The sequence below is a fragment of the Macrotis lagotis genome, chromosome 8 (assembly GCF_037893015.1).
Source record: "Macrotis lagotis isolate mMagLag1 chromosome 8, bilby.v1.9.chrom.fasta, whole genome shotgun sequence".
NCBI classification, from domain to species: Eukaryota; Metazoa; Chordata; class Mammalia; order Peramelemorphia; family Peramelidae; genus Macrotis; species Macrotis lagotis.
Window position 1 is genome coordinate 40,181,446 of NC_133665.1, and position 11,486 is coordinate 40,192,931.

The 11,486-nt window shown below is 38.5% G+C and overlaps 1 protein-coding gene across 3 annotated transcripts in view; it reads right to left on the reverse strand.

Annotated features, from left to right (window-relative positions):
• The window catches only part of GCNT1 (glucosaminyl (N-acetyl) transferase 1), a 39,367-nt gene extending 28,255 nt beyond the window's left edge, over positions 1-11,112 (reverse strand). For all 3 annotated transcript variants that reach the window (XM_074196718.1, XM_074196717.1, XM_074196719.1), the window contains exon 1: positions 10,881-11,112. The gene's annotated coding sequence lies outside the window, so the exon portion shown is untranslated. The remainder of the gene's footprint in view (positions 1-10,880) is intronic.
• Between the last annotated feature and the right edge of the window lie 374 nt (positions 11,113-11,486).

An 11,486-nucleotide genomic window follows, 5' to 3' on the forward strand; every position in this document is an offset into this window, starting at 1 on the left:
CTTCTGGGATAAGAACTCACTATTCAACAAAACTACTAGGAAAACTGGAATATAGCATGGCAAAAACTAGGCATAAACCCACATCTCACATCCTTACCAAAATAAGGTATAGGATGGATATAGAATTTAGACATAAAGGGTGATCCCATAGACCAATGAACAGATCAAGAAATACTTACCTGTTGGATATGTGGAAAGGGGAGAAATTTATGACCACACAAGAAATAAGAGAACATTATAAATTGCAAAATGGATGATTATGACTATATAAAATTAAAAAATGTTTTTGCACTAATAAAACCAATGTTGACAAGACTAGAAAGAAAACAGAAAGCTGGAAAACAATTTTCATAGCTAGAAGTTCTGATAAAGGTGTCATTTCTAAAATATATAAGGAACTGAATCAAATTTATAAGGTTACAAGTCATTCCTCAATTGCTAAATGGTCAAAGGATATGAACAGGCAGTTTTCAAATGAAATTAAAACTGTATGTAATCATGTGAAAAAATGTTCCAAATTATTATTTATTAGAGAAATGCAATTTAACACAATCTGAGGTTTCACCTCACTCCTATCAGATTGATCAAGATGATAAAAATGGAAAATGGTCCATGTTGGAGAGGTTGTGGGAGGATTGGGATGTTACTGTTGGAGGAGTTGTGAACTCATCCAACCATTCTAGAGAGCAATATGGGACTATGCCCAAAGAACAACAAAACTATTTATATTCTTTGACCCAACAGTACCAATGTCAGGTCTATATCCAGAAGAAATCATAAAAAAATAGGAAAAGTTCCACATGTTCCAAAATATTTGTAGCAGCTCTTTTTGAAGTGGCAAAGAATTGGAATATGAGGGGATGCCCATCAATTGGGGATTGGCTGAACCAGTTAAAATATATGAATGTTTTAGAGTACTCTTGCTGTATAAGAAACCATGAATGGTTGGACATGGAAAAAATTAAACAAACTGATGCTGAGAGAAGAGAGCAGAACCAAGAGAATGTACACATTAACAACAACATTGTGGGGGCGGAGCCAAGATGGTGACAAGAAAGGATCAAGTCTTAGGTGCTCTCTGATAAAACTTCTAAACTAAGGACTCTAACTAAACTTTTGAGAGACAGAACCCACAAAGGGACCCAGAGAGGCAGTTCTCCTACTCAAAGTTAACCTGAAAAAGACCAGAAAGGCTCTGCTCCCTGGGGTCAGAGGGGTGGCCCGCCAGAGGGGCCACCAGCCAGAACGCGAAAGAACTTCAGCCTCCCAGAGGCAGTCCCAGGGTGCTGGGAGCCCCAGCTCACAGCAGCAGGGGAGTCTCCTGAGCTATACCCTGGGGAGCACCAGGCACAAAGTGGGGGAACAGCAGGGGACCTCTGCCAGAGAGAGCACGTGGAGCCCAGGCCTCAGAGCACACAGCAAGCAGCATGGTCTTTTGGCAGACCAGATCCAGGAACAGAAGCAGGCAGAGACAGTAAGCGGGAGCCCCCAGGACATGAACCCATTGAACCTAGGGAGGGGAGTGAAAAGAGAGAGACTGCAGAGCTCTGTCCTCTGCCCCTGGAACAGAACTCTGGGGGGCTCTGACCACATTCAGATCCTGATCAATCTAGGCCCCCACACAGAACAGCAGCAGCCCCCTCCACCTCAGGCCCGTGGCAGAGGGGGGCACATATGGTCATTCACAGACCAGGAGGGAGGACAGAGCCTCACACACTGAGACCCTTGTGGGAGTGCCCCAAAAGCTCAGGAAGCACCCCCCAAAAAGGCTTAGGCTGGGAAAATGAGCAAGCAGAGAAAAAAGAGGAACACCATTGAGAAATACATTATCTATGATCCCAAGAAGAATGAATATACTTAGTCTGAAGATGAGGAAGCACAAACTCCTACATGTAAAGACTCCAAGAAAAACAGAAACTAGGATCAGGCTATGACAGAGCTCAAAAAAGACTTTGAAAAATCAAATGAGGGAGTTAGAAAAAAAACTGGGAAAAGAAATAAGAGAGATGCAGGAAAAACATAAAAATGAAGTCAGTAGCTTAGCTAGGAAATTAAAAAAAATGCTGAAGAAAATAGCATGCTAAAAACCAGCTTAGGTCAAATGGATAAAACAGTTCAAAAAGTTATTGAGGAGAAGAATGCTTTAAAAAGCAAAATTGGCCAGATGGAAAAAAGAGATAAGAAAACTCTCTGAGGAAAACAAATCCTTCAGACAAAGAATAGAATTCGGGGAGATTGATGAATTTACCAGAAATCAGGAATCAATACTTCAAAACCAAAAAAATGAAAAATTAGAAGAAAATGTGAAATATCTCATTGAAAAAACAACTGATATGGAAAACAGACTTAGAAAAGATAATTTAAAAATTATTGGAATACCTGAAAGTCATGATCAGGAAAAGAGCCTTGACATAATTTTCAAAGAATTACTACAGGAAAATTGCCCTGATATCCTAGAAGCAGGGGGCAAAATAGAAATGGAGAGAATCCACCAATCCTCCTGAGAAAGAGATTCCAAAAAACCAACCCCTAGGAATATTATAGCCAAGTTCCAGAACTCCCAAGTCAAAGAGAAAACATTACAAGCAGCCAGAAGGACACAGTTCAAATATCATGAAGCTGCAGTCAGGATCACACAGGACTTAGCAGCAACTACATTGGAAGCTCTTAGGGCTTGGAATATAATATACCGGAAGGCAAAAGAGCTTAGAATGCAGCCAAGAATGAACTACCCAGCAAGGCTGAATGTCCTCTTCCAGGGAAAAAGATGGACTTTCACTGAACCAGGGGAATTTCAAATGTTCCTTTTGGAATGACCAGAGCTGAACAGAAGGTTTGATCTTCAGATACAGGACTCAGGTGAAGCATGGAGAGTGGAGGAGAAGGGGAAAATATGAGGGACTTAATGATGATGAACTGCATGTATTCCTGCATAGAAAAATGACACTGATAATACTCATTTGAACCTTCTCAGATAATAGAGCAGGTAGAGGGAGCTTTTATAGTTGAAGCACAGGAGAAAGCTGAATTCAAAGATAAAAATATGGTATAAAAATGGAGTCAATAGAAAAAAAGGGAAATGCAATGGGAGAAAGAAAAAAGAAAGGGGGAATAGGCTAAGACATTTCATATAATAAGATTTTTCTTTATTACAATGAGCTATTGCAATGATATGGAAGGGGAGAAGCAAGGGGGAATGAGGGAACCTTCGCTCTCATCAGAGATGGCTAGGAGAGTTAACAGCATATATACTCAATGGGGTATAGGCATCTGGAGTAAGAAGTGGGGGACAGGGGGAAGGGGTGGGGATGTGAATAAAGGAGGAGAGGATGGACCATGGGGGGAGAGTGGTCAGATATAACATATTTTCTTTTTTGCTCCTTTCAAGGGGCTGGGATTGGAAGGCATGTCCAGGCCCATGGGGTCAGGTGGATTCTGGGCCTAAGGGGTGGTATGGGGGCTCAGGGCTTCTTGGCCCCAGGACCAGGGATCTGTCTGCTGCGCCACTCAGCGACCCTACAGCAGAGTCAGAGTGAAAGGAGAGAGAAAATATAGTACATGGTAGTGGAGAAATAAGAAAGGAGGGAGTTGCAATCAGCAATGGCAACAGTGGAAAAATATGGCAGTAACTTTTGTGATGGACTTACCATAAAGAATGTGATCCACCCATGACAGAGTTGTTGGTGTTGGAACAAAGACTGAAGCACATTTTTTATTATTATTATTATTTGGGGGAGGGTGCAGGGCAAATGGGGCTGGGTTGCCTGCCTGGGGCCACATAGCAGGGTGATCTTTGGGTGTCTGAGGCCGGATTTGGACCCGGGTGCTCCTGGCTCAAGGGCCAGTGCTCTGTCCACCACCCAGCCACCCCTACTATTATTACTATTTTATTTTATTTTGGGTCTTTTTTTTCTTCTTTTTGTTTTTTTCAGGGCAGTGGGGATCGGGTGGCTTGCAGGTCACAAGGCTGGGTGACTGTTGGGTCTACGGGGCTGGATGTGGGCCTGGGTGCTCGTGGCTCCAGGGCTGGTGCTTTGTCCATTGCACCACCTGGCCATACCTACAATTATTACTATTTTTTTATTTTAATTTTTTTTCTCTCCCCTTTACTTTATCACTCAAGCAAGTCTATATTCATGGGGGAGGGGGTATTTCGTTTACTCTTAAACGAGAATATTTTATTAATGTAAAAAAAAAACATTTAGGGGCGGCTACGTGGTGTAGTGGATAAAGCACCGGCCCTGGAGTCAGGAGTACCTGGGTTCAAATCCGTTCTCAGACACTTAACAATTACGTAGCTGTGTGGCCTTGGGCAAGCCACTTAACCCCATTTGCCTTACAAAAAAAAAACCTAAAAAAAATAAAAAAATAAAAAAACATTTGTACAAAATGAGAATAAAAAAATAAAATTTGTATAAAAAAACAACATTGTGAGTTGATCAACTATGATGGTTGTAGCTTCTCTCAGCTGTTCAGAGATCAAGGACAAACTTGGGAGATCTATTATGGACAAAGCCATCACATACAGATGGGAAAAAAACCAAACAAAAAATCCCACAAAATCTGAATGAACACTATGTTCACTTTTTTTTTTAGGTTTTTTTACAAGGCAAACGGAGTTAAGTGGCTTGTCCAAGGCCACACAGCTAGGTAATTGTTAAGTGTCTGAGACCGGATTTGAACCCCGGTACTCCTGACTCCAGGGCCGGTGCTTTATCCACTATGCCACCTAGTCGCCCCCTTTCATCAAGTTTTATGGTAATGATCCCTGTTTTTAAAATATAGCTGTACATGAAAAGAGTACTTTTGAGAAAAAAAGTTGTGTAAAAATCATGTAAACTCTATTAGAATGGAACTTAAGAAGGAAATCACTGCAGAAAATATTTTACTTGAACAAACAGAAGGGACTCATGTTTCTCTTAAACTGTTTTTCTTGTAATATGTTTTTTTCCTACCAAAACTCACAACACAGACTAATTGACTTAGGGTGGTTTACCTAGATGACAGAAGTAGCAAGAAGTGATTCATAATTTTAAGTAGTAAACACTTGAAGTTCTCTATAAGTCTTTTTTAAAAAAATGCATTTATTTTACTTTTAAATTTGTGGAATAAAACCAGAAATTTCATAAAATAGTAATAAAAAGATGATTATACATAAAACTGCAAATATTGTAAAATCTATAATAAATTTATTATAAAACTTGCATTTTTTTCCCTTCCTTCACCATTCCCCTTCTATGGCTAGAGATGTCTACCATTGGATGCCAATGTGTGTACACATATTCCTGTCTAATATATGTATATACATGTAGGTATATGTGTATATATATATATGCATGTGAGTATTATTTATACATATTTCTACTGTCATTTTTTTCTCTGGGGGCAGACTCTAGTTCCACTTCCTCATATTACAGATGAAGAAACTGAGGATCAGAGAGGATAAGAAACTTGACCAAAAGTCAGTCAACTAGTTCATTTTAAATCTTAGAATTTTTGCTTTCATCAGAGAATGTCATAGAGAGTAAAAAGGAATGTTAGAAATAGGAAATAATTTATTCTTTTATTTGTTCCTCATAGCTCTTCTAATTATAAGAACAAAATGTTGCATATCTTTATGAGTTCTTTATCTGTAGATGCATTATGTTAACTAGTTTCTTAATTACAGAGGTGGACTAAGTTATTCAACATTACAGTAAGGAACAAAATAAAACAAAACTTCAGATACTTTTAAGTACCAAATTTACATCTGAAGAGAAAAAAACCATCAAAAAACAGGTAGTTTTTTAATGTATACTATAACAGGAAATGTCCACAAATTGGGACTTGAATTCAGAATCCTGGCTCCTTCATTAATTTTCTCTGTGACCTCAAACAAGTTACTCAAACTCCCTGAGTCTCATTAACTCTTCTATAAATATAAAGAAACTAGTAGGTTAGTTTTCCCCAACTTCTCTGTACTACTGAAGCACTGTTTCTCAACCAAAGTTTCATAACAGGATGGAGAAGGGTTGAGGATGGAGGGGTTTAGGCAGAGTGCTAATGAGAAGCAATTGAACTTGGTAAATTCTGTCTCTCAACCAAAATAACTATACAACCATGAGTTAATCCTCCTTCTCAGGCAATTATGTGAAAATAGAAATAATGTTTATACTAGTTATTTGGCATATTTGTGAGAAAATGCTTTGAAAACCTTAAACATTAAATAATTATTATATTTTTATTATTAACAATGTGAGTGTTTTGAAAGTCTTATAATCTGACCAGCAGATTTAAAGGGAATATTGATGCACACATCTCATTAGCCAAGTGCCTAAATGTGGGGTGTGCCAGCAGTTGTTGACACTGAGTTCATGAGAGCTTAGATATTTTATGCCTATATATATATGGCATTACAGCCACAAAAGGAGTCAAGAGAGCCATCATAATGACAAGTTATGTGCTGTCTCATATCTAAAAAGGGTTTATGGCAATCATCTATGTACACACTGACGATATGCTTTTTTTTCCCCTAGTTTTTACAAGGCAATGGGGTTAAGTGGCTTGCCCAAGGCCACACAGCTAGGTAATTATTAAGTGTTATTAAATGTCTGAGCTGGATTTGAACTCAGGTACTCCTGACTCCAGGGCCAGTGCTTTATCCACTGTACCACCTAACCACCCCCACACTGATGATATTCTTGATGAAAATATGAGATGATGAAAGGCAGGATATTAGAAATTACATTCTATTTCAGAATACAAATTTAGTAACACAGAATTGAAATCTATGTAGAAAATTGTTATTATCCAATCTGTGGGCAAACTGAAATACCTGTCACATTTTGCCACAATATGGTTTCTTTTTTTAGGTTTTTGCAAGGCAAACGGGGTTAAGTGGCTTGCCCAAGGCCACAAAGATAGGTAATTATTAATTGTCTGAGACTGGACTTGAACCCAGGTACTCAGGGCTGGTGCTTTATCCATTACGCCACCTAGCCACCCCCACAATATGTTTTTGAAAGTGAATTACCTACTTATACATTTGGACAGGAGAAAAATTATAATCAAGAGAGAATATTGTAAAATGCAAAATGCATAATTTAATTAAAAGGGTTTGTACAAATAAAATCAGTGTAACCAAGATTAGAAGAAAAGCAGAAAATTTTGGGAAAAAATTATAGACAAGTTTCTTGGATAAAGGCCTCATATTTTAACTATATAAAGAACTTTGTCAAATTTATAAGCATATAGAGTCATTCTTCAATTGACAAATGGTCAAAGAATATGAACAGGCACATTTTTTGATGAAGGAAACAAGGCTATCTCTAGTCACATAAAAATGTTCTAAATCACTATTGATTGGAGAGTTGCAATTAATGCAACTTTGAAATATCTCACATCTATCAAATTGGATAAAATGATAGGAGAAAATTACAAATATTGGAGGAAGTTGTGAAAAAATTGGGAGATCAATATAGGTGGAACTGTGAACTGATCCAGCTATCTTAGAGAACAATCTGGCATTACATCCAAGAGTTATTAAACTATAAATGCCCTTTAACTAGCAATACCACTATTGGGTCTGTTTCCCAAACTGATTGAGAAAAAGAAATTTATATTGGGGGGGGGAACCCTATTATTCTAAAATATTTATAGTAGTTCTCTTTGTCGTGGCAAAGAACTGGAAATTAGAGGGATTGTAGAATAGCTAAACATATGATATATGATTGTGATAAAATATTACTGTGCTGTAAGAAATAATAAGCAGGTTGATTTAGAAAAAACATGGAAAGACTTGCATGAAATAATGAAGAGGGAAATGAGTAGAATAAAGAACCAATGTTATTGGAAGAATAACTGTAATTAAGGAAGTTTTTCTGAATATTTTAAATAATTAAATAAATTACAAAGGATCTATGAAGGAAAATGCTATCCACCCGCAGAAAAATAATTATAAATGGAAGTTTGCACATACACACACAGATATCAATATATAAAATATAAATATATATCTATAAACATCAACATAAATCTCTCTCTATATATATATCTGACAAATGGTGGTCTTTTCTAGTGGGGGATGGGGAAGGAAGGAGAGACGGAAAGAGTTTGTAATTTTAAACTGTAACAAAAAATTAATTAAATCTAAAAAAAATTGGAGATGATCAGATTAAAAGACTTGCCCAGGATCACACAATTAGCAAGCACATGAGACTGGAGTTGAATTCCAGTCCTCCTAACTCCAGGGCTGGTGCTTTGTCTGTGACACCACCTAGAAGTCCCTTAAATTAAATTTAAAAAAAGAAAGTGAATTATCTAAATATTGAAAGAAGTTATATATTAAATAGTATTTAAGAGTGACACTTCCATTACTTTGACCACACTTGATATCTGAAAGATAAAGTAGAATCATTTTTCATTATTTGACTCAGGGACAGCTAGTTGGTGCAATGGAATCAGGAGGACCTGAGTTCAAATCAGACCTCGGACATTGGATACTTAATAGCTGGACAAGTCACTTAACCCCAATTGCCTCACATCCAGAGCCATCTTCAGTCATCTTAATTCATATCTGGCCGTGGATGCAGAAATAAATTGTCTATAGAAATATTGACACTATCTAATATTATTTGTTGGTTTCACAACAAATGACTCTGGAGGAGAAAGTGAGGCTTATGACTTTGCCCAGTCCCTCCCTCACTCAAAGCCAATTCACTTGCATGCCATGACATTACCTCCCTAATTTTCTTTGAAAATGAAGTACAAACAACAACACAAACACATACACACATATACATGTGTGCGTGTGTGTGTGTGTATATATATATATATACATATAATTTTGTATTTCTAGCACATAGCAATCAATCATGCTCTACCTATTATGCCATCAAGTAGACCTATAAGTAACCTACATTTAAGATTAGTTTGACTTAATTTAATGTTAGCTCTTCCTTTTATTTAATTTAATTTTTATTTTTTCCAATCACATTAAAAGATAGTTTTCAGCATTCATCCTTTTGCAAGCTTTTGAGTTCCACATTTTTCTACCACCTTCCTTTCTTTTCCTTCCCCACATAGCAGCATACAATTTGATATAGGTTGAACATGTAAAATCATGTTTAACATATTTCCATATTAGTCATGTTATAAAAAGTCTCTATTTCTTTAAACAGATCTGATTTTATGCACAGCTCAAAGAAGACAATGGAAGTGAAAAGAGGTAGGAATATACATCGAGCCGATGGTCAGAAATGCAGCCACTGACAAGATTTGTTCTAAAGAAAAAGCATTTTGGGGGTGGCTAGGTGGTACAGTGGATAGAGCACCAGCCTTGGAGTCAGGAGTAGTACCTGGGTTCAAATCCAATCTCAGATACTTAATAATTACCTAGCCCTGTGGCCTTGGGCAAGCTACTTAACCCCATTTGCCTTGCAAAAGCCTAAATAAAAAAAAACACTTTGAGGAACTCTTATCAAATGGTATCCCTAATCACTTAATAATATTCCCTAAAACAATGTAAAGACTATCAGTTTGCATTCTATGAGGGTGGGGAGAGGGAAGGAAGATTGGGGGAAACATTGTAAAATTAAAAAAAACTATAAAAAAGAATATTCTCTAACAAACTGATAAGATCACATCACTCGCTTTTTAAAAGAAAGATTAGCAGCTGTGTTGAGCTTTATCCAAAATCTAGCAGGGAGTATGTGTAGATTTAAGGTTACTAACTTGGCATTTCCTTCTTTTGACATCTGATGCCAAACACTGAGGTGTATCAGCGTTTCACATGGGCATCAGTTGTTAGATAAGTAGAAGCAGCAAACAGAATACCATGAAGCCAAACTCTTTGAAGGAGAGTGGACCAAAGAGAGAGCTGCTGTGCTAGCAGAGAGACTTCACCTCCAGTATAAACAGTAAGACAAGGAAGAATCAGATAATTTCCCTCGGAATACTTCCAACAACCTGGGATGTCCTTGGTGTAGATGCTCCCTCCACTGACACAGATCTCAAGTCTTCAAGGACTTTTAATGTCATCAAGGGAGGTTAAAAATAAATTTATGATCCTGCAACCAGCCCATCTGGTGATGAGACTCTAAACTTGCGAAACCAAGTCCACATATAAAGTTTTAACTCCGGGCTTTTTCAGTTTGATGGAAGTCCCCCGAAGCATTAATGGAGAACTTCTATTTGCTACAACAGATCTTCAAAAGTGGGAGGAGAGGGAGAGAGGGGAGGAGGGTTTGGTTCCAGGTAAGAGAATTAAAAACTTTCATTTTTCTTGCTTTTCGTCCCTCTTTTGCTTTCTGAGTTGGCTGTCAGTTTAAACAATCTCTGCCAAAGGTACAGTCAGTGGTACAAGAAATTAAAGCATTCTCTAAGTAAACTCCCGAAGTAAAGTCGGAAACACAAATTTCCAGGTTTGGGTGGAGGGGGCGCTTTCCTTATCAATTAGACTCCAACCCTTAGCAAGGTGTTTGGCTCGTAACAGGCGCTTAATAAGAGCTTGTAAACCGATGGAAGAGGCAGGAGAAGAAAGAATAGGAGAAAACATACCCATCTCTCGACAAGTTCCATCAGTTTAATCTCTTTCAAAAAGTGTTTCATCATTTCATCTATAAAATAGGTTTTTCGGCAGAAGATACTAGAAAGTTTATTTAGAAAAGCAACCTGAAAGTGGGTCTCAGGTTGTGTAGTGCATCAGACAAAAGACCGGGTTGCTGGGATTACGCTACCCCGAGAGTGCCCACAAAGCCCAGAACCCCAAGTCTCCCCTCGCAGGCGGGGGAAAACCCCTGTCTTTCACTTTTTCCCAATAAATTAAAAAAAAACAGTCCTTCCTTCCAATAACCCCCTTCCCACCCCATCCCCCAGGCAGCCAGAGGAAGGAAGCTGATTACCTGGGGCAAACACCTTGGCTTCATGGGTGTAGCAGGATGGATCCGAACCTCCTTCCAAAAGCGCAAACTCACTACGGTGGAAAGCTGCCGCCGCTTTCTCTTTCCAAGGCTATCCTTTCCTTCGCCGGCTGTGCCTCCAACAGGGAAGCCCTCCTTCTCCGAGACCCACTAAAGTGGAATGGGCAACCTCCCCCTCCCACTCCACCTCCGCCTTCTTCCTCCTCCTTGCCTCTCCCAGATCTCAGACCAACAAGGAGGGGCCAAGAACCAGAGGCAAGACCTGGGATAAGGGCGCCCTCTGGGTATCACTAGAGCAAAGCTAGCCCTCTCATTCTTCCCTAAACCCTCTATTTCTCAATCGCTCATGTCTCCCTAAGGCATAACCTCAGTTCTTCTTCCTCCTCTTTCCTTTTTTTCCCCTTACTTCCCTTTAGTTTTCATCTTCCTCTCAATACTTAAGAAAAATTGTAATTAATTTTATCAATTTGTTTTCATGTTTCCACAACCAACTCCAGGTGCAAAAGAGAGAGAGGAAACCAAAATTCAAACCAATTTTTTATGATCTCTTCTTCTTAAGACAATGACGGTTAGTGTCAATAGATCAAA